We start from the raw sequence: 21,624 nt of genomic DNA, 5'->3' as shown, positions 1-21,624 counted from the left end.
TACTGTGGGCAGTAGCAACATCACTTATACTTTTTTTTCTTTTCTGTTAATAAACACATAGAAAGTATTTTTGATTTGGATTTGTCCTTTCAAATGCTCAAAAGCTTTACTTTTTATTCCCTTTTCCTGATATTAGAAATACTATTTCTTGCAAAATCAAGGAAGTACTGTTATTTCTACTTATGGCATCAGTATACTTTTTCTTAGGAATTTTGCTCTTAAAAAATTTGATATTACTTTAATAAGTAAATTTGGATATATAACCTTTTTCTTGTTGTTTTTTAGAGAGGGACAGGGGCAGTGGGAGAAGGAGAGAGAATCTTAAGCAGACTCCACGCTGGGCATGGAGATGACACATGGCTCCATTACAACCCTGAGATCATGACCTGAGCTGAAATCAAGAGTGGGTTGCTTAACTGACTGAGCCACCCAGGTGCCTGTGGATAAGTACACATTTTAAATCTGATTCAGCTGGGTTTCTTTTTATTATACCCTTCATTGACAGAGTTTCCTGCACTTTCAGGAGAAATTTTAAAGAGAAAGGAAGAAAATTTTTTAAAATGAAGCAGAGTATAGTGAACTAAGTAGTCTTTGATTTCAGAAACTTCTAGAGGATTTTAATGTATTTTCTTTTTTTTAAATGTATTTTCAATCCACTTTTCTCCATGTCTAAAATCTATAGTTCACAGAACATAATGACTAGAATGGTGCTTCAAAAGCTACTAAGTCATCCCGAAGAAATTCAGTTCTTCTTATTTTACTAGATTTACTAAGGCAGAAAAGTAGACGGAGGTATTACATGATGGCGATATTTGGAAGGAGATGCTTGATCTTTTCTACTGGAAGGCTAACAATGGTGGGAGATGCCATTTACTATGGAATTACGTCTCTTCAGTGGAGTGGGACAAGGGATATTGAGTGAGTACTTCTGAACAGGTGGAAAGGGATATGTGAGTGTCATGAGAATACCAGCTGCTGAATTTTGGACACCATGGGTAGCTTGTACCAACTACAACCCCTTATGGTTGGCAGGGAAGAGATAATCGAGGCAGCAGTTGTCCCACATGCCAAAGGTAACTTCCTAATGATCCTTATTTCATATATACACTAAGGGTTGCCAGTACTTACTCTAGAATGATTTTCAACAAGCATTGGAAATAGGGGGTCAAATTAAGCCTTTGGTTACTAGGAAACCCTATCACTAAATATTTGTATTAACAACTATCCAATGAAATATTTATCAAATATCATTAGGGGTCGTGTTCTGTGCTAAGTGCTAGAATGCCAGGGTAAGAAAAACATAAATGGTACCATTGCCATCTCATTGGTTGCTGACTAGTGTGTGATGCAGACAAGTAAACAAGATGATATAACACAGTAATAACACCCTGACAGGAGAAATACAGGGAACCATGGCAGTAGACAGAAGGGAGTACTTAGTTTTTAGTTAAGGAGCCAGAGAGGCAGAGGCATCTACATGAAGTTATGAACAGGCATTGGATGGACCAAAATGAGTTGGGCAGAAAGGAGCATTCTAGGCAAGAAGAAAAAGCATATACAGAAGCTCAGAGAAAGATCATTTTGTCTGGAGCATATGAATCTTGAGATGAAGGAGAAATGGTAGAAATGAATTTAGAAAAGTAAACAGAGTCCTGACATATAGGGTTTTATACACATTTGGGTTTTATGCTAGATAGGACAGAGAGCCACTGGAAGGTTTTCCAATAGAGAAATGACTTGATAAGCATTTTAAGACAATGATTCTGGTGGCATTCTAGAGAACAGGCTAGAGGGAGAGAATACTGGGAAGAATGAGACAAAAGGGGAGACTTGCAGAAGTTTATATACGGAAAGATGGTAGCTTTTATTTCCCAAATGATGGCCGTCTTCTTCTTCTTCTTCTTCTTCTTCTTCTTCTTCTTCTTCTTCTTCTTCTTCTTCTTCTTCTTCTTCTTCTTCTTCTTCTTCTTCTTCTTCTTCTTCTTCTTCTTCTTCTTCTTCTTCTTCTTCTTCTTCTTTCTTTTTTTTTGATGGCATTCTTAACAGTGTTTTTGTATCTGGCACACTAGACATTAAAGTTATTTATTCTTACTTTTATAAGATTAAAATGTTTGTTATTTTTAACTTTGTGGTCCCCACTTTATAATTCTTTAAGAACCCATTCTTATTTCCTCTTTCTGGTATCTTTGTTAATTATTACGTCTGTTCCTTCCTGAATATTGTCCTGTAAATGTCTTTTCTGCTCTTGACATGTATTTTCCATTTTTTGTTCTCTCTGTCTGTCTGTCTTTACGGTTCTTTTTCAAACTTGAGTACAGAATTAATGATGAGAGAGAAGTAATTATGACCCTAGTGAATAGATTTCAATTGCCATAACTAGGGATGGCATTTCTTGAAAAGGACAAGAAGAAGAAAATTCAGTGGTTTTCAGGATTGGAAAGAAAGAATATAGTTTAAAAACAAACAATGTTCTTGGAGGGGAGGAGGCTTGCTTTACAGCAATCAATATAGTAGAACTAGAAAAGACCAACATAGATCAACCCCAAAGTGCAAAAAGTAATTAAGGGCACAAAAAGCACATAATAAATGTCAAGTACAAAACAGAAGCTGAGAAATTACAGAGTGAAGTTCAGAGTTTAAAAATGACAGAAAGACCAAAGGTGGCAAATAATAAAAACATTTCATATAAGACTAACTAAAAGTGCTACAATATTACAGCAATATTACATAGGACACAAAAGGTCAGGGAACAGCCTAGAAAGGTGTCTAATGGATAGCAAGGCTGATTCATTGACTGAGAGGGTCTTGTAGACATTGATTTAAAAAGGTAAAATTAAACGAGTTCTTTGTCTCAGAGCTCTCAAAAAGCTCAGTCTTGCTAAACAGAGAAATCAATTTAAAATGAAAAAAAGTAAAATTGTTCTTTGGAAGTGTTACCAACCAATAGGTGGCAAAGAAATTGAGAATTTTGAATCTCATATAGGACCAGATATGATTTCTTTTAGGATTAGTGATGTCCAAGGCCTTTAGAAATCTTTTTAAAAAAAGTATGTCGCTTTTGTGTATCTTGTTCCCAAGTCACCCAGCATAGGCCATTCTTATTTTTTCATTTTTAAAAATTTAAAAAGATTTTATTTATTTATTTGAGAGAAAGAGTGAGAGAGAGAGAGAGAGAGAGAGAGAGAGCATGAACTAGGGGAGAGGGAGAAGCAGACTCCCTGCTGAGTAGGGAGCCTGCTGTGGGGCTTGATCCCAGGACCCGGGGATCACAACCCAAGCGGAAGACAGATGCCCCCAGTGCAGGCCATTTTTAATGCTTCCTTGGCTTTCTATGTGTCAGAGTATGACACATCTGTCACTTACCAGGTAAAACAAAAGAAAACATTAAGAGGATGTACAGAAATCCTAGCAAAAGAACTTCTAACCTATTAACCTTTTTGGGGGGCGGTGGGGGCGAAGGAGAATGTGCTCATTGCTGTGTAAATTAGAGTTGGTGGAATGGGAATTGCTCACTCTGGAAATCCTTTGTCTTAATCCCTTTGTGTTTTTATAACAAAAATATCATAGACTTGGCTTAAACAACAAAATTTATTTCTCACAGCTTTGGAGACTAGAAAGTTCAAGATTTGCCGGAAGCCTATTTCTTGGCTTCTACGAGAAGTTTTGTAGACAGCTGCCTTATAGTTTGTGTGTGTGTGTGTGTGTGTGTGTGTGTGTGTGAGTGAGAGAGAGAGAGAGAGAGAGAGAGAGAGGCAGGCAGACAGGCAGGCCGACAAACAGGCACACAGACTAATCCCATCCTGAGGGCTCCACTCCCAGGACCTAATTACCTCTCAAAGGCTTCATCTCCAAATACCATTACCATCACTCATCACCTTGGGGATTAGGGTTTCAACATATGGATTTGGAGAGAACACAAACATTCATTGCATAGCATTCTCAGGGAAAGAGATTTTCCAGAGAGAGAGGGCGATTATTCTTTTTTAATTGTACTGTTAAAGGCAAGGAATGGATGAGCCTGATTGATTTATGCTCTGTTCTTGTCCTGCTTGTTGAAGTAAGAACCATGAAAGATGGAGTAAGTTCCTAGAGTAAGTAGAGAAGGTGGTAGCACCTGAGGGTGAACAGGAAGGCAACTGAAATAAATCGCAGAAAGTGAGGAAACCAAGGGAAGTGGAACATGAAGAGCTGGTCTGAAGCAATGCAGAGGATTCTGAACCCTCAGGAGACGGTTGTTGGGTTCTCCGATTCCATGTAACTATTATGTGTCTGGTCTTGGAAAGACAGTGGTCAACTCTGGGATTACTAATTATGTTACATTAAGTGTAAATGATGTGACTTCAAGTGTAACTTTTAAATTTTTCCTTAATTTCATATTTAAACATTTCCCCAAATATCCAGAAAGGTTGAAAGAATAACACAATATGAACACTTGTATACTGATTACCTTGATTCAACAATTGTTCATATTTTGCCATATTTGCTTTATATAACTATTTGTAAGTATGTATATTTTTTTCTGAATGCCTTGAAAATAAGCTACAGACATTGTGATATTCACCATAGATGTTTTATATAACCACGATATTATCAACATACTTAAGAGAATTAAATATCTAATGATTATATTGAAAATAACCAAGTTAATTTCAAATTTTTCCAATTTTCCACAAATGATTTTTTTGGATAATATTCCATTGTCTATATATATGTTATCTTATTTAAAAAAATATTATTGGAGTTCAATTTGCCAACATATAGCATAACACCCAGTGCTCATCCTGCCAAGTGCCCCCCTCCGTGCCCATCACCCAGTCATCCCAACCCCCCCTGCCCACCTCCCCTTCCACTACCCCTTGTTCATCTCCCAGAGTTAGGTGTCTCTCATGTTCCACAAATGATTTTTAAGCCTTTTTTTTAAAAGTGAGAATTCAAATAATGTTCAGAGATTGTGTCTGACTTCTATTTCTCTCTAGTGTCTTTTAATCCAGAAGTCTCTATTTCTCTCCCTATAAATTTTACTTTCTTAAGACATGATAGTTGTCTTTCGAGTTCCTGCATTCTGCATTTATCTGGTGTTGTGTTCCTAGTTCTTACAGTATCTGGATTTCCTGCAGAATAAAAGTAGCTCTAATAGCTTGATTGGATTCAAGCTAAACATTTTTTGGCAGGAATATTATGCAGGTGATGTCCTTATTTCATATTATGTTACCACAAAAGGTATGTAATGCTAGAGTTTGCACTAACCTTATGTGAAGTTTGATAATTTGGTTAATATGATAATCACCAGATCTCTTCATTGTGAAGGCATACTTTGTTCTCTTTACAATTCGCAAATACTCTGTGGGATAATACCCTGAAACTTGGTGAATAACCAACAATCTTTCATCTAAAGATTTTATTTTATTTATTTTTTTAAAATATGGAATGCTTCACAGATTTGCGTGCCAGCCTTACGCAGAGGCCATGCTAATCTTCTCTGTCATGTTCCGATTTTAGTATATGTGCTCCCGAAGTGAGCACTCACCTAAAGATTTTAGCGTCCAACTATGCTCCTTGCCTGAAACCATTATATCATTAGGAATTGCACAAGTTGTGATTTTCTAATTTATATATAATTTCCTCCATATTTATTAGCTGCCATTCTTTTGTGAAGAATAGCTTTCCCTCATCAACTGGTACTTAATTATATTTCTTTCTAAAGAGGCAAAACACCGTCATAATTTTAAAAATGATTATAGCAATTTTGAATATAGAGAAAAAAAACCAAACAAACCCAGCTGTAATCTCAACAGCTAGTAAACTAGTGTTAACAATTTGGTATGTTTCTTCCCATTCTTCTCTCAAAGCCTACAAGTGTATATATTACAAAATTTGATACAGAAGTTTTATATCCAGCCTTTTATAGTTAGTATTATATCATTATCAATTTACTATGTTGTTAAATATTCTTTCAAGTATTTTTGCTGGCTGTCTGCCATTTCATAATTAGCATGTGGCATACTCTATTCCAGGCGACCATATATCCTGGTTTGTCTGCAGTGATTCTTATTTATGACTGTTGTCTTTGCAAAATTATTAAAGCATTCCCTTTTACTCCCAGAGTCATCTCGATTTGGAAGACAAATCATATAGTCACCCTATCACCACTGTACCTACAATTGACCATTTGCTGTTTTTAATTTTCTAATCTACTTACTCTTGCGTAAATCTCTGGGTGCATTTCTTATTATTTCATGAGGATACATTTCTAAAAGTGAAGTGACTGGATCAAAGTGTATGAATATTTTTTAAGGTCCTGTCTAAATATTGCCTTGTTTGTATTTCTGTTAAATAAATACTGTACTATTCAACTGGACTCAACAAATTTATCTGCTTTGCCTTCCCTCTGGGAAGGGTTTATCAGCATTGGAAGTATTAACATTTTAGCCCAGTAAGATCTTTTTGGAGAGGGCTGTTTGTGCATGGTAGTAGCACCTTTGGCCTTTGCCCGTTACCTGTCAATAGCGACCCCATCCCAGTTGTGACAATCAACAAAATCTCTAGATCTTGCCAGATGTCCCCTGGGAGGCAAAATAGCTCTCAGTTGAGAATCACTGGTTTAGATATAATAAATGGACAGAGTAGTAACAGCAACAGTCTCCTTTTATAGCTTATTTGTCTTGAGCCTTGAGTTTTTATTTTTTAATTTTTTTTTTATAAAGAATTGCTTATTTAGTTCCCTGGGAATAGTAAATGGTAAAAGTTTCTTTTAGTTACCAAGAAACTTTTTTTTTTTTCATTTACAAGAAACTTTTTTACATGACCCCAAACTGTTGAATAGGAATTTGAACCTTGGTCTGTCCGTCTTCAGTTTTACCCATGTGTCCTGCAGCCTCATGTAAGTTCATGCCTTCATGGCCACTATCACGAGACAGGCAAACAATGGGAAAAGAAGTATTTTCTCTCTGGTGAGCTTTTGGGAATCCTTTAGATCTGTTTGATTTTTACCAAGGTATTTCTCATTTATTTTTACCATCTGCAAATGGGATTGGCTGTGTGAAATCAACATTTAGAAACATGTGGTTTAGATCCTGGCGCCCAGTGGGCGCCCAACATGTACTTCCATTGGGTTGTCATAACTATCTGCTAATGGGTCTGTGCAGGGCTGAGAAGACGATCACATGAAGGGGGCTGATTACTTAACCTCTTTCTACTTTTAAGATCTGCTCTTTCTTGCTTTCTCTCAGTGTTGATGACTCGCCCGTTGAAGTTTGGAGTCAGACTCCAGGGCATTGACACGAGTGAAGGAGACACAATTTAAGTCCCCAAAAATGATGTTGATCCTTCTTTTTTTATCTTCTGTTTCAAAAAAGCTGTCGGTTCAGAATAAGGAAAGCCATGTTCAAGCTCTGGAAATAGAACACTGCATCTGTGGCTTACTTTCAGCCTGTTTGGGGACAGGTCCTAACCCATGAGCACAGGAATAGTGAGTTAGGAGAGGATGGACTGGCGAGAGTGTCATCCATACGTAACTTGCCAGAGCCAGTCCACCACTACCACCAGTGAAGTCTGGATGACCATGGGATGGTCCAAGGACTCTGGCAGACTCTGCTCTCTTAACACAGGAGAAAGAGGGCTGGCTGGAGTTCAGCAGCTCAACTCAACTTAGAACCTTAACTGTGATAATTTCGGGAAGCTTGGCTGAACTAAAACTAGTGTTATTTAGGTTTCTCTTATTCTAAATAGTGGACGTTGCTGACTGTGGAGGTTCTTGAAAGGAAAAGCAGAGAGACAAGACGACAGAGTCATTTCTCCCCTAGTAGATGGTAGACCAGGAAAGAAAAAAAGAGACTCGGTGTGAAATACAGGGAGTTCTCGTCTATTTTTAACCTATTCTTAGTTTCAAAGCATGAGACTTTATGCTTTATAGTAGTCTATGGTTTTTAACACATTTCCACAAATATTAGCTCTTTGACCATTGTAACGTGGCCTCAAGAGGCAAGTCGGGCTGACATCCACATTTCAGAAACATAAAGAAGTTGTGATTTTCCTCAGTTTTACAGAATTAGAAGTGACAGGGGATCCTTGATGCCTACATCAGTGAGGTCTGTATTCCACCTTCAATGCTTATATAGCTTCAGAGCTTACACCATTTCTCTGCCCTTAGACTTTAGTTTTGTTTTGCTGGCTTTTTAAAACTAGTCCATTTGTGAATATTTTTTTAAAAGAATGATTGTGTAGTTGCCTTCCCCCAACATCAGTGCAACATTTCAGAGCGTGCCTACCACGTTGTCTGAAATTCGGGTGCTACCCCTACTCTCTGTTTTTGTTATCCTCCTTTGTGTCCTTGTGTAAGGCTTGAGCAGAGTTTATTGCTGTACATGTATCATATTTTGAATTTATGATAGCTTTTCTCTTAATGGTTTGGATATTATTGTGTTTCAGCCTCTGTGACCTGATGTCAGGATAACGCAGCTTGGGTATATATTGCTGAGTTGTAACTTAAAAACCTTTGGCCCTTCTCTCTGACAAATAAACTTGAACATATAACAGCATTGTTTTAAATAGCACAGAGTTAGGATTTCTTTTTCAGTAAATGATGGATATTTGAAAAATAGTGTATGCTTAAAATAGTGTATGAGCTGTCTCTCTCTCTCCCCCTTCCCCCCCCCCTTTTAGATTGGTCATGATGTATAAAAGCATAATACAAAATGGGAATGATCCCTTTTAATTATCATGATGCTCTTTTAAAAAAGTAATTATATTTTGTTTACTGGAAATAAAATAATAACATGAAGCATTTATGTCTTAGTTACCTTAAAAAAAAATCTTAACTCCAGTATAGTTAACATACAGTGTTATATTGTGTTCAGTTGTATGAGATAGTGATTCAACAATTCTATTCATTACTTAGTGTTTATTGTGATAAGTGTGCTTTTAATCCCCTTCACCTATTTCACCCACCCTCTCCACCCACCTTCCCTCTGCTAATCATCAGTTTGTTCTCTATAGTTAAGAGTCAGTTTTTTGGTTTGTCTCTTTCCTTTTCTTTGTTTTGTTTCTTAAATTCCACATATGAATGTAATCATATGGTATTTATCTTTCTATGCGGACTTATTTCACTTAACATTATACCCTCTAGATCCATCAATATTTTACAAATGGCAAGATTTCATTCTTTTTTATGGCTGAGTAATATTCCATTTCATACACACACACACACACACACACACACACTGTATCATCCTTATCCATTCATCTATCTATGGGTGCTCAGGCTGCTTCCATAATTTGACTATTGGAAATAATACTGTGTAAACATTAGGAGGTGCACATATCTTTTCAGATCATGGTGCTATTTTAACTTTTATCTCTTAACTATTTTATTTTATGTCTTTCAAACCCAAATTACCTTCTGTCCTAAATAGTCTTCAATTTCAGTCAGTTGAAATTTCCAGTGTTTTGTTTCTCTCTCCCTTTTTCTCATTTCCTTTTTCATTCATCCCCCATCCATCCATCCATCCATCCATCCATCCATCCATTCATCTCTTAGTAGAGGAAGCCCATCGTTAGCATGCATAGGAACCAAAGCAGCACAATTTCAGAATTTAAAAAGTTGAAAAGTATACTTAAATTAAGCGAGTTTAAGCGAGTTTGAAATTTATCTGCTCACTCCTATTTTGAAAGTGTTTCATCATAACAATGTTACTATCCCTTAAGTGTCATCATATAACCAAGCACTCATAATTTATGGAGTTTATGTGGCATCAAAAACTAAGAAGTGTTTGCTTAAGAGGTTGAAATTTGAAGTCAACATTAGAGTATAGAATTTAAAGAATTGAAATTAATAGATTTTAAGTGTATAGAATTTAAAGTTGAAATTTAGACCGTAAATAAAAATGGCTTTTAGTGTCCATCCTGGTATGTTGCAGTAATTGATCTTTGTGATTTCAGTAGCTGGGCCATTTCAATGTCTCCTCTCACCTCCCTCCATTCCCAACCCCCCCCCCCCCCACCGACTCCCCACAGGATGGAGCCAGTCCTGCTAGCATCATGCATCATGACTGCCCAATCTTTGGCATTTTCATCAATTGCCTCAAGGTTACCTCACACTCCAGTGTCTGAAGGAAATTGACATGTGGCCAGGGAGTTTCAGCAGTTCAAAGAAATGTCTTACTTCCTAAGAGAAAACTCTACCTAACAATTTCCATCTTACAAAAGGCACTATGATGAATTTAGGTAACTTGGAGCTAAGTGATTGGAGAGTTATTACATAGTAAGAGCATATTATTTTTAGGAGATGAGAGTCAGAGTCATATAAACTAAAGGAAGTAAAAAAAAAAGTACTTCAGTATCCACGTTTGTTTGTGCAATATTGCATATTTTCCAATATAAAATAGATTTTCTTATGTTTTGTTATGGGAAAATTTGAGTGTATACCGGGAAAGAGGGTACAAATAATAATGTAGTACATCTAGAAGGATTTCTACCTAATTTATGAACTAAGAAACATTTCTTATTCTCACACTTTGTTCTAAAGTTGTCTCTATTGTCTTTTGTTGAAATATAATGAGAAAAGAAAAAAGAAAATTTAAGGATATATCAGAGCTAAAACCTCAAGGCTTGTTTGTGGGTTCAAATTCAAAAAAACCTTCTAATGAAATAATCTTTACTAATATTTAAAATCTGTAAATATCTTACTTTCATTTTATATAATTCTATTTAAAGTACACAGCTCAATGGTTTTAGCATATTTAATGAATTGTGTAACCATCACTATAATCTAATCTTAAAATATTCATCTCACCAGTAAGAAATCTCTTTAGCATTCACTTCCTGTCCACCAGCCCTACACAACCACTAATCTGTCTTTTTTATTGATTTGTCTATTCTGGACATCTTACATAAATAGAATCATATGATATGTGCTTTTGGGAGATTGACTTCTTTTACCAATAACCTCTTATGGTTATGGAAGATAATTGTTTTATAACTTTTTAACATGATTTTTTAAAGAAGAAAAAAATATTTCTATCAAATAACTCCTAAGAAAGCAACTTTAATCAGTTTTGTCTGTTTCTTTCCAGTCTTCTTCTGTTTGTTTTTTGTTATTTTATTCCTTAATTGGTTTAGGAAACATTTATTGAGTACTTAATATGGATCAATCACAGTGCTGGGTGCTGGACATATTGAGGTATACAAGACAAGCAGCTTAAGGATTGTTGATAGAATAGGTAATAATAGGGGTACCTGGGTGGCTCAGTCGGTTAAGCATCAGACACTTGGTTTCAGCTCAGGTCATGATTTCAGGGTGTTGGGATCAAGCCCTGGGTTGGGCTTTGCAATCAGTGTGGTGTCTGCTTGAGATTCTCTTACTCTCCCTCTGCCCCTTCGCCCACTCTCTCTCTCTCTCTCAAATAAATAAATCTTAAAAACAAAAGAATAGGTAATAATAACCATTGCACTGAATGCTACAAATAAGTATAAATTGCTATACTGTACAATGTGGACCTAATTGAGTTTTTCTAAAGAAATTATTTCATATATGCCTATATATATGTATTTTAAATAATTGGGATCATAGGATATATAAAGTTTAGTATATTTTTTCTTAAAACTATATTATGAATATTTTCCCATTTCTTTAAATATTCTTTGAGAATGCTATCTTTTAAAAGATTTATTTATTTATTTTGGGAGGGAGTGGCAAAGGGAGAGGGAGAGAGAGAATCCCAAGCAGGCTCTTCAATGAGCACAGATCCCACCCCCCCTCCCCCAGCACACGGCTCAATCTCATGACTTGAGCCAAAATCAAGAGCCTGGTGCTTAACCAACTGAGCCACCTAGGCACCCCATAGAATGCTATTTTTAATGACTCCATACTTTTCTGCTGGATGTATATACCAAATTTATTAGAAACTAGAACATTTCCTAGAATTTAGACTGCTGACAAGTGGCATTCATCCTGAGATTTGTAATTACAAAAAGCTCACATGAGAAAGCATATGAATTTATAACCAAGAACTACTAATTATTTTCTTTTAAGTATGTCAGCCCTGTACCTTTTGCCTCAAAATGTCTCTAGAATCAGGACTTAGGATTTATGACTCCTGGAGATAAAAAGGTAGTTATAGCACTCCTTGCTTTAATAACTTTGCTGTCACTGCTTTTATAGTATTTGGGAGATCTCAGAGAATTAAAATAGGATGGCAAAATGACTGCTAAGCTCTCACAGCCCTTCTGGACTTCAAATTGAGAGCTCTTCCTAGATTTAGTGTAGCTATTTGGCTTGATTGTGGGGAATATAGGGGCAGGAACAGATATTGCTGAAAATAAACTTTTTAAAGAGATGGTGACTCCACAATTGTTGACATTTGGAAAGTATTGTATTTGATATTTATTTATGGATTTACTTGCTTTTTTTTTCTTTTCCAATTTTTGGTTCTCCTTGTTTTAGTGTATTTCTGTGTGCTCCCACCTTGTTTTGTATGACATGCCTTCTATTTATCTGAGATCATTTCTTTTGTGTGCATGTCAGACCTATTGTCAGATGCTTTACCGGGGTAAAAGTCACTGAAACATAAATCTTCTTTTTTGCTCTCTTGCTTTTCTCCTTTTCTTTGTGTGTTGTCATTTTCTTCCCCACTTTTGTATTTCTTCTGTTGTTTTCTTGAGCTACTTGCCCCACCTCCACTCCTCCTTGACTTTCTTGGGTCATAAGGTCTCTTTTACACTTAGTGGTACAGCTGTTGCTTTTCATTCTGCTATATGCTTTGGTATTCTATGCTGCCTCTCTCTCTCTTTCTCTCTCCCTCTTTCTTTCTCAGAGTATTTAATATGTGTTTCACCTTGGCTCTGCTCATTTGTGCTTCTTAATTGCTGCAGTAGCTTCTCACATATCCTATGGAGTCTCTGGGAAAGCAAAGGGGAAGAAAAGATGTACTCTCTAATGGAACAGCAGATACAAATGCAGATTCATTTAGGAAATGGACTAACTGAAGAAAAAAAAATTCCCTAATATGTTTCTCATATTAGGAAGTTCCCTGGTTGGGACTATGTCACACTAAAAAGCTTTTGCACAGTGAAGGAAACCATCAACAAAACAAAAAGGCAACCTACGGAATGGGAGGAGATATTTGCAAATGATAAATCTAGTATGTGGTCAAAATCTCAAATATATAAAGAACTCTTAGAACTCAATTGCCAAAAAAAACCCTACAAACGATCAAATTAAAAGAGCAGAAGACCTGAATAGACTTTTTAATTTTTTCAGAGAAGACATACAGATGGCCAGCAGGGACATGAAAAGGTGCTCAACATTACTAACCATCAGGAAAATGCAACTCAAAATCACAATGAGGGGGATTCCTGGGTGGCTCAGTGGTTTGGTGCCTGCCTTGGGCCCAGGGCATGATCCTGAAGTCCCAGGATCGAGTCCCACATCAGGCTCCCAGCATGGAGCCTGCTTCTCCCTCTGCCTGTGTCTCTGCCTCTCTCTCTCTCTCTGTCTCTCAGGAATAAGTAAATAAAATCTTAAAAAAAACCCACAATGAAATATCATCTCATGCCTATCTGATGGCTGTTATATAAAAACACAAGAAATAACAAGTATTGGTGAGGATGTGGAGAATAGGGAACCCTGTATAGTATTGGTGGGAATGTAAATTGGTAAAGCCACTATGAAAAATAATATGGAATTCCCCCCCAAGTTAGAAGTAGAACTATCAAATGACCCAGCAATTCCACTTCTATGTAATTAGCCAAAGAAGAAAGAAGCACTAATTTGAAAAGGCATATGCATCTTATATTCATTTCAGCATTATTTACAGTAGCCAAGATGGAAATAACCTAGGTGTCCATCGATAGATAAATGGATTATGTATATGTGTGTGTGTATACACAATGGAATATTATTGTACATATATACACAATAAAATATTATTCAGCCATAAAAAGAATGAAATCTTGCCATGCGCAACAACATAGGTAGACCTAGGGGGTACTGTGCTAAGTGAAATAAGTCCCCTAGAGAAAGACAAATACTGTATAATTTCATTTACAGTGGAATCTAAAAAACATAAATGAACAAACAAAAAAGAGACTTCTAGATACAGAGAACAAAACTAATGTTTGCTAGAGGGTAGGGATTGGATGAAATAGGTGAAGGAGATTAAGAAGTACAGTTGTCCAGTTATAAAATAACTAAGTCACAGGAATGTAATGCACAGCATGGAGAATATTGTTTACAACTTTGCACAGTGACAGACAATAACTAAACCTACGGTAGTGACCATTTCATAATGTATTTAAATATTGAATCACTATGTTGTACACTCAAAAATAATACAGTGTTGTATGTTCTTCTTTTTTAAAATTTAAATTTTTATTTTAAATTCCAGTATAGTTAACGTATAGTGTTGTTAGTCTGTGACATAGTGTTATATTAGTTTGTATATTAATTATTATTTAATAAAAAAATGTTCCCTGGCTGAGTCCCAGAGATTCCTCATTGTCTTCAAAGAAGATCTCTGAAAATAGACTGGTTCTTCAAATATGATTGTTTGTGGAGCCACATCTGATTCTTCCCATGAAGAGAACTGACTATTTTAGAGACTCGTAATGGGAGAGATGTTCTAAGAAGCAACTTCTTAGAACTACTTTGAAATAGGTTTTAAAAATCTGAAAAAAAATCAGTTTCACTCACATGATATGCTTTAATACTCCATGTGACAAAAGGTTACTCAAGAAGTCTTACCCTAGCTTGCAAGAAGAAGGGTCAAAGATTCAATCTGACAAACCTTATTGTGTGGATACTATGAGCCATATCCTGTGCTGGATGCTGCAAACTTATAGGTAAGTAGGCATACATAGTACCTGCCCTGGTCACAGTCTTACAGAGAGCTCACGTTCATCTCAGGTTTTGGATTGATAGAAAATTTTTGAAATAATCAAGAGCTTTGCATAGTGACCCTACAGTACTTGAAAGATTGGACTGGATAATTTCTTTTTTAAAAATTTTTTTAATTAATTTTTTAAGGACTGGATAATTTCTAAGGCCCCTGTCAGTTATGAAAAAACATGATTTCTGATTTTATTCATGTCCGTTTTATAATACATTGCTCTCTATCTGTAAGACTCATATACCTGAAAGACCTTTGCATAACTCAGACAAGATAAAATAGTTTCTGTATCCAAACATCACATTTTCTTTTCAGTTTTAATGGGTGCCCCCAAGTAGTATTGGATGTAGGGTCTGGGTTTGTCCTTATAAATCAGTATACTTCTCTGGCATTGAATAATTATGTCAAAATAATTCACCTTCATTCATAATTGAATATTTAAATAAAAAGTCTGTCATTACATTTGCAGAGTCTGAAACAAACTGCTTGGTTGATGCAATCAGTATGTTGTTTTTCTGACAATGTGTGTTTGAAAATACTAATTACCTAATTAAGTACTAAAAAATAATCCAAATTTTTGTTGGTAAAGGAGAAAGATTAAAACAATTATCTCAGGTTAGAGGGGAAGAAGTCCAAATAGCAAAGAAGCTCACTTGTTCGGTGTCTACCTCTCATTTTTCACTTGGACACTATGTCGCATTTCCTTTAGCACGCGTAGAGTATCTGATCCTTCACAGGACAGCTGCATTGACTCACTTGGAAATGTAACACATTTTTATAGTTGTTGTCACCCTCAGGATCTTGGTGTGACAGAAAAATGTTGGCTGAAAAACTAGTGTAGAAGAATGTGGATTAACTTGGAAGGGCTCAGAGGTTAGACTCAAAGTATAGAGCTATTATCAAGTTTTAGCTAGTGATATTGAGTTCTAGTAAATGTAACAGAAGAGACTGTAAACAAGGACTAAGCAGGTTAAAGAGATTTCTTTTTTAAAGATTTTTTTTATTTATTCATAAGAGAGAGAGAGAGAGGCAGAGACACAGGCAGAGGGAGAAGCAGGCTCCATGCAGGGAGCCCGAAGTGGGACTCGATCCCAGGCCTCCAGGATCATGCCCTGGGCTTAAGGCTGTTCTAAACCACTGAGCCACCTGGGATGCCCGAGATTTTTTTTTTCCATATTAATAGTGGCAAGGTGTAATTTGAATGGAAAATGATAGCTTAGTGGTCCTTTACATATTATTGATTTAAAAATTAGGGTAAGATTCAATATACTCATCATGCAGTAAAGAGAAGAAGCAATAGGAAAAGTTTAATTTCCCCTTTGTATGTTGGGTTGGAACTCCTCCTGCACTTACAGTTATGTACTGATCAGTATTGTTGAATAGCATTCGTTTTCAAGAGGTTGGTTGGCAATCCCTAGGAATTTAACTGACATTGTTTAGACATATGCAAGAAGACATATATTTTCGTTTGTATAAGCCCATTTAAGGTAAGCTTTAAATTTACTAATAGCACTCTCTTATATTTCTTCTATAAACTCAGCATGTTTTATTTTTAAGCTTTTATGTTATAAAGTGGTTTATGTCATCCATTATCTAGTAAAAATGGATAAAGTTATGGACAAAGATGTACTTTACAGCATCCTTAGATTATGAGTTCTATGGATAAATTATCTAGCAATAGTCTGAATCTGAGAAGTCAAATTATTGGATTCTGATATACACGGTTCCACCATTTTTAAATTTTTAAAATATTCTATTTATTAATTTATGTGTGTGTGAGAGAGAGAGAATGAGTTGCGGGGAGGATCAGAGGAGAGGGAAAAGTAGACTCCCTGCTGAGCAGAGAGCTTGACGTGAGGGTTGATGTGGGGCTCAATCCTAGGACCCCAGGATCGTGACCTGAGCAGAAGGCAGGTGCTTAACTGACTGAGCCACCCAGGCATCCTAACATGATTCCTCCATTAAAGTCATATATACTGGCAAGCACATTTGTGAAATGTGTTATCCTAGTTCATCTAATTTAAGCTCTAAGATGATATTTTTGCATCAAAATTATAAATGATGGCCTCCTACACAAATCACTATAGAACTTCTTCCTTCTGTTTAATGTTATTTGTGTGGTTCAGATCCGAGTCCCCCCTTCAATAGCACTGGACTTGGAATCAGAAGATCTAGATTCCAGTTCTGGCTTCACTGATGACTAACTGTGTGACATGGAGTAAATCCTTTTCCCTTTGGCTCAAGGTTCTCAGAAATGAACCTAACAGTATTATCCTACCTACTTGATAAAGTTGATATGAGGATCAAATAGAATTAAGTAAGAGAGTGGACAAAAGAGCTCTTAATACTGTAATCACTCCAAGTAAATCAATAAGAAAAATAAGGTTGGCAGATTTACTAAAAACTTTTTAATAGAATTTTTTTTTATTTTTTAATAACACGAAGTGAAAATTTTCTGACATAACATATAAGGGAAGCATAAATATGGAATATGATCCTATGGAGTGCATTTTCTTCCCCACTCCTCTTCGCCTAATTAACTTCATTGAGATTTTCTCAGAAGACTCTTACCCAACTGCTTTATCCTTCACTCATACCCCATTACAATGGATAATTATGCACTATCCCCATTAGACAACCCAGTGCTCACTAGACGACTTCTACAAAGCATATATCATCTATTGTAATGTCTACTTCTGTGCATATTTTATTTCTAGATCATAAGCTTCACAAGGGTATGAATTTGTTTGTTCTGCTCACATACCTGAATGCCAGCATATGGCACCAAATCGTTATTGCATGATTGTTGGATAAAAGTTTCAGCCGCTTGTATGTTTATCTAAATCAATTTAGGTCACTAACCAAAAATTGGGTTCATAATTGCTTAAAAAGTCAATGTACTTGTATTAATTATGCTTGCTTTAAACCCAGATGCAGATTGCCATCTTTGAGGTTCTACGTTCAAAGTACATTCAATTCTTTTAATGTCATATGAAAAGGTTTTCTGGTTTTAGTACTATTTATTGAACTTCAGTCATCTTAGATGTTGAAATCTTCTGGTTGTAAATAAATTTTGAGTTAATTTTTCATTATTCATATATAAAATAATTCCTTTAAGTAGGATTACATTTTCAGAGAGATATCCGTATGTTAAGGTTTTTATTTTTTACTTGAGCTGTGCTTATTTACATGAGCACACTTTCAGATTTACTGAGGCCAAGCCATAGCACATCAACAAGATTGCTCCGTGGACTTAGCACTGGACCCAGAGGCTTGTGAGTTCCTGTCACAGCTCTGCACATAACTTCTCCGTGGCCTTGTGCCAGTCAGGAAACACTTCTGGACTTTAATGTCCCAGTCATGTAATTGGGATTATAATATGTGTCTCTTCTCTGCCTCACTTGAGTGGTGAGAGGATGAATGAATAGACCAGCTTGACCCTACTGGTGAGAAGGAAGTAAATCACTTGCTTTTTATGGGGTTCATTAACTCTTTGAAGCTAGTAGCTATTTAGTGCTTGGAAAAGATAATTTACTAAATGACCCCAAGTTAGCCTCAAAGATGTAATGCACTTCTCCAAAGTGAGAAATTGTTCAATTCCTGCTGGCAGGAGCAGGCATTCAACCTTGTATATCATTCTACAGGACTGGATTTCATAAATGTGCATATTAGTCACATCACTTTTTTAATACCTGATAAAAATAACGTTGGTGAGATTGTACTGAGAATATATTAAAGTGGATTTTATAGGTAGGTAACATTTGTTCAAATGAGAAATACTCTGCTATACTTGATATTTATGTCATTTTGTATTTCTAATTGCTTTCTTGGGGAAAAAATGTCCAAGGAAGTTCTAAGAAACATATTTGCTTTCATCATAGCAGTGTTTGTTCAGTCACCACCTCCTACACATAACATCTTTATTTTTTAAATTAAAAAGTATTTTTTAAATTAACTGATGTGACTACCTTGTAAAGGTCTATAAAACATGTTTTATGTTATGGAAGAAGTCCCAATACTTGAAAAGTTTGGAAAGTACTGTCCAGTAACAAGTCTGACTATTTAGAATGCAAGTCTGGCTACATTTAGCATTCCTGTCCCTAGCATTTTGGATTTATCCCAATGTTTTTACAACACTTTTGTTTCATTAACTAATTTTCTGATCTTTGTTGATCAAAATTGGGTTCAGAGAGCAGGTATTTTTATTTTTCCTTTTAACTCCTCAAACAAGTGTAGTTATCAAGACATATCAAGAATTTATCAGATGCACTGATTTTAGTGAATAGACTTTCTGAGATGCATAGCTCTTTGAAGCCTTCCATAATTACGATATCTTGAGATGGTTTATGTGAGTGTGTTTGACACAATGTCTAGTAGCAACATGGTAGATGTTCACAAATCTGTTTTCATTCCCTGTTTGCCTTTAAAACACCTGTATCAGAAGTGTGACATGCACATCCTCCAAATGGTCAAATGGCCTGTGGTATGAGCCCTGAGTAGTCTCCGGTCTTTCTTCCCTAATCGTCTTACAAGTTTTCTACTCATAGCACTGCTTTTTCTCCAGTGCAGATTTCTTTTCACTTAAAATATGTATTGTCATCTCTGAAACCCAGCTGCAAGTTATCCTATCAAGTTTGGGAAATACATTATTTGCTTTGTCTTGAACACCCTTGCTCTTTCTGTTCTTCAAGCCTCTTTATTTAAGGACCACCTACTTTAATAAGGTTTCCATAACCTTCTGGTTTGATTTAGATGTCCCTCATCAATTATGTAATAAAAACTCCTATGTATCTCTGGTGGTATTTATAATATTATAATTGTTTGCTCCCTAACATGTTTCATCCACTAGATTGTAGACCTCAGCCACTGAGGTTCTCAAGCACTGTATTTCATATCTGTAACCCAGTGCTTAGTACGTGACCAGCATTGAATAAATATTTACTGATTCTATAAGTAAAGTTGCATTTATTTCCTTGTGTTAGTATCTTAAATTTATTACCCATTGTGTTTTGGAGTATAGATATCTCAGATCATAACTTTTATTCCTGCCTCTCCTTTATAAATGGATTTCTTATGTAAATTATTGAGTATTTCCTCCATTGCGAGTCTTCTTCCAGTATCATTCATGTCCTCCAAAGTTATTATTCTATTTTCATAGTTTTAACAGCAATTTTACCTCACCACCTTCATTTCCCACTTAAAGCCTTGCTCAAAGCTGTAAATTTCTGGGCAAACATATTGATTCTTACATTCATGTAATCACCACCAACATCAAGAAATATGCATTTTTGCCCCTTAGAGTCCCTCCCATGGTCCCTCCTAATCACTACCACTTCCCCTAAAGGTAACTATTATTTTAACTTATAATACTAGTTATTACTTGTCTATTTTTATAGCCTCATTAAAATTATAAAAATGAGAATTACCATTTTGTAGAATAGGATAAGCCTTGGGGGAAATGGAAATTTTGTATATTAATTTACCTTAAAAGAACTTTATTACACACATACACACACATATATGGAGTCACTTTGTCAGCTCAGGATCATAAAAATGTTCTCTATGGCGCTGTTGGCTCATAGAAGTATTAAAAATGAAGAATTGGGAAAATAAGAAATGAAAGGGTTAGAACAAAATTCCCCCCCTCAGTGTATAGGGAAAAAATCCGTAACAGTCTGGAAACAAAATTTAGGATTAAAAAAAACTTTCTTTTTTTAAAGCATTGTACATTCTCTCAGATTTCGCATCTCTAGCCTACTGATGTGGACACGTTAGAGACCTTTTCCAGTCCCTTATTTTGGAACTCAGAGTACTGCATGAGCATGGCCCATGGTGGATTAGACTTACTAGACATTATTACAGGAGTAGTTCTATGATGTTTATGTAGACACAATGTCTCTTTCATGCAACCAAATATGACAGGCCAATAATTCTGTGTGTGAGAATTTGTTATTGCAAATGGACAATTTGAACAGAACATGTATTATTTCAGAGTTTTATAAGGTCAATTTATTTTTGGCAGAGAATGTGATTCAGATACTGAGATTTTGAATCCATAAATACAAATTATTAATATGTATTAACAGTACTAAGGAGAGGAATTAATTGACATTACTTAAGAGGAGATGTTGAGAACGGGTTGAGATAATGTAAAACTACTCAGGAATGCCGATATGTTTTTATAACTATTCCTGTGGCTGTGAGTGTCACTTTGTTTTTTATTTTTAGATATATAGATTTATTGAAGTATATTTGACACACAATATCCCATTAGTTTCATGTGTACATCATAGTGATTCGATATTTTTATATATTATGAAATGATCCCCATGATAAATTTTGCTTCTCATAATATCCTTTAGTCCATTCATGTTCTCAAAAATGACAAGATTTAATTCCTTTTTATGGCTTCATTATCCATTCATCTATCAATGGATACTTAGGCTACTTCCATATCTTATTTACTGTAAATAACGCTGCAATGAGCGTAGGGGTGCATATATCTCTTTGGATTGGTGTTTTCATTTTCTTTGCATAAACACTTGGAAGTAGAATTGCTGAGTCATATGATAGCTCCATTTCTAATTTTTTTGAGGAAACTTCAGACTGTTTTCCATAGGGGCTACACCAATTTACATTCCTAGTTTCATACTGCTGTGGTCAGAAAAAAAATGCATATGATAGATTTCAATCTTCATTTAATTTATTGAGGCTTGTTTTGTGGTCTAAAATGTGATCTATC

General features: G+C 35.7%; 1 protein-coding gene and 1 non-coding gene across 8 annotated transcripts in view; one reads left to right on the top strand and one right to left on the bottom strand.

Annotated features, from left to right (window-relative positions):
- SLC44A5 (solute carrier family 44 member 5) overlaps nt 1-21,624 on the top strand; it is a 344,022-nt gene that overhangs the window by 65,504 nt on the left and 256,894 nt on the right. The gene's annotated exons all lie outside the window — the stretch shown is intronic.
- On the bottom strand, nt 5,417-5,523 carry LOC144319875 (U6 spliceosomal RNA). The gene has a single exon (XR_013385563.1). It is a non-coding gene; the product is annotated as a U6 spliceosomal RNA (small nuclear RNA).

Source organism: Canis aureus, chromosome 8 (assembly GCF_053574225.1).
Source record: "Canis aureus isolate CA01 chromosome 8, VMU_Caureus_v.1.0, whole genome shotgun sequence".
In the NCBI taxonomy this organism is placed as follows: Eukaryota; Metazoa; Chordata; class Mammalia; order Carnivora; family Canidae; genus Canis; species Canis aureus.
This window is presented reverse-complemented; position numbering and strand designations above follow the sequence as displayed.